Raw genomic sequence first — 2,950 nt, forward strand, 5'->3', positions numbered from 1 at the left:
GTCAGCCAGGACTTAATGGCCTGAGGGGATTGATTCAATGCTGTATCTTTCAATCAATTTTTTAAAAACCTGTTCACACAAATGGGAAAAAAGACACAAAGTGCTGAAGCAACTCAACATCTCTAGAGAATATGGATATGCGATATTTTGAGGTGAGACCATTCTTCCGATTCAGACTTAAGTCTGAAGAGTCCCAACCTGTAACATTGCCTATCCATGTTCTTCAGAGATGCTGCCTGACCAACTAAGTTACTCCAACGCTTTGTGTCTTTTTTTTATAAACCTATATCTGCCATTCTTTGTGTCTACATTTCACACAATGGAATCTAGATTTCCCTCACTCACAATTTTTCATCCTTTAAAATAAAAGGGAATAAAAAAATTTAAAATTTAAAATGATTAAAAATTGGTCAATTACTTCATATTTATTGTGGAATAAAATAGAATCAATTATTGAGGAAGTAATAGCAATACAACTGGAAAGTCATAAGGTCATCAAAAAGAGTCAACATATCTTTGTGAGGGGAAACTTGTGCCTGATAACACTTTTGAGTAAATCTTGACAATAGTTCCCAAAATCACTCAACAAAGGTAAAAATCGCAAAAGATTAAGTCAGAGCCCATGTTGTTGGAGGTAATATTTTGGCATGGATAGAGAACTGGCTAAGAGGCAGGAAGCATGTGTGTATTTTTTCTTCTTTTTAAAATTCTTCTTTAAACTTTGTCCCTCTCACCTTAAAGCTCTGTAGGTTGCATTCATAATAGTTTCTAAACACAATACACACATAAACTGTAAAATGTTCTGGCTGTTTTTAGGCTATGCAGCACACACATTAATACGGACAATGCCATACTGTACCGTTCTATATTCTGTGCATTATCAGGATAGAACATTGGCTACCAATGGGAGACTGTACTATGCACTGTTTTTCCAAGAATGCACTGAAGATTTTGGTGTATGATTTGGTGATAAACATCTTCTGTCTGTATTAGTACAGGAGGCCAATGATAAAGGAGTCATTTTCAATTTGACAACAAGCCCAAAGTCCTTAATGCAGCCCAAGACAGTCCATATTTCATAGTTTAGTTGGTGTTTTAAAGTGTTCAAGAGCCTGATGGTGGATGGGAAGAAGCTATTCTTGAACCTGATGGTTAAGGTTTTCAGATTCCTCTATCTTCCTACCAATGCACTGTGGGAATGCACTGTGAACGTGGCCAGTGTGGTGCTGGTCTTTGATGGTGATTGCTGCCTTTTAGAGGCAGTGCCTCCTATAGGTCCCTTCATTGATGGGGAGCTCAGTACGCGTGGTGGACCCGGCAGTCCATCAATTGTGTTTCTGATTGACTAAACCCTAAAAATGTTTATGAACGGTCTCGTCCCGAAATGTCACCCATTCCAGAGATGCTGCCTGTCCCACTGAGTTACTCCAGAATTTAATGTCTATCTTGTGATGTGTCGTTTATGATGAACGAATGTCCAATCTCCCTTTTATTATAGCGTATTAATAGTCTAACGACAGCCAAGATGGTTTACAGTGAATGTATAAGGTGCTAAGAAACCATTATGAATGCAACCTGCATAGGTTTAAGGTGAGAGGGGCAGAGCTTAAAGGAGATGTGCAGAGCAATTTATTATACACAGAGGGTGGTCAGTGTCTGGAATGTGCAGCAGATTGGGTGGTTGACACAGATATGACAGTGGCTTTTGGGTAGGCAAAATAAGCAGGGAATGGAGGGGTATGGATTATGCACAGGTAGATAAGAGGTGGTCTTGGTATCATGTTCGGCAGAGATGTTGTGGGCCGAAAGGCCTGTTCTTGTGATTTACCATGTAGGAAGGAACTGCGGATGCTGGTTTTCACTGAAGATAGACACAAAATGTTGGAGTAACTCAGCGGGACAGGCAGCATCTCTGGATAGAAAAGGAATGGGTGAAGTTTCAGGTCGAGGTCTGAAGAAGGGTCTTGACCCGGAACGTCACCCATTCCAGAGATGCTGCCTGTATCGCTGAGTTACTCCGGAATTTTGTGTCTATCCTGTGATGTGCCATTCTATATTCTATGCACTATCAGGATAGAATGGCTGCCAATGGGACACTGCACTGCTTTTCCAAGAATGCACTGAAGATTTTGGTGCATGATTAGGTGAAGGACATCTTTTGTCTGTATTAGGACAGCAGGCCAACCAGACGTATGCTCTGGAGACAGTGGAAAGACAAAGAGGAATGTAATGCGGTCAGTGTCAGAGTGCAGCTCCAGAGAAGGAACAACAGTGTAGGAAGCTGTTTAATAACGAGGTTAATGATCAAGTCTCTCTTTATGACACAGGAGGCCATCTGATCCATCGAGTCTATGTTGACTCTCACCACAAGTCCATTCCGCCACTAATTTCAATGTGAGCATTTTACTTGTGAGGAGATGGTTATACATCTAAATTTCTCCAGTATGTATATGCAACTTGAATACAGCTTTCAACAAGTAGCCTGCATAATATCCAAGAAGAAACAAGTTCGACCAGATTCAATTTCTCTCTCCTTCAAATGAATTACTTCTGGCTGTAAAATTGCCATAGCAGATCATTTCCATCAATCTAGAAAAATCATACTTACAATTTAGAAATAAACACATGGGTTAATAATCTGTTTTTTGTAGCAAGTGGATAATGAAATAAAAAATTGAGCTTTACAAATTTGAAGCTTGGCTTCAAAAATCTGAAATTACTTTTAAAGCTGCATCAATAGCTTGTACAAACATGGTAATCAATTAGAAAAATCTAACTACTGCTCCTCCTAATGTGTTGCTAATGTCACTGGGGACAGAGTGTAGAGGAAACTACACATTAACATTCAACATTGCATCTCACCAATCAGAGTTGTTACTTGTGAAAACACAAAGTTGAAGTTTCTTGAAATAACTTAGCAATGCTATCGGCAAACAAGGCTTGAAGTACA

This window comes from Rhinoraja longicauda, chromosome 29, assembly GCF_053455715.1.
Source record: "Rhinoraja longicauda isolate Sanriku21f chromosome 29, sRhiLon1.1, whole genome shotgun sequence".
NCBI lineage: Eukaryota > Metazoa > Chordata > Chondrichthyes > Rajiformes > Arhynchobatidae > Rhinoraja > Rhinoraja longicauda.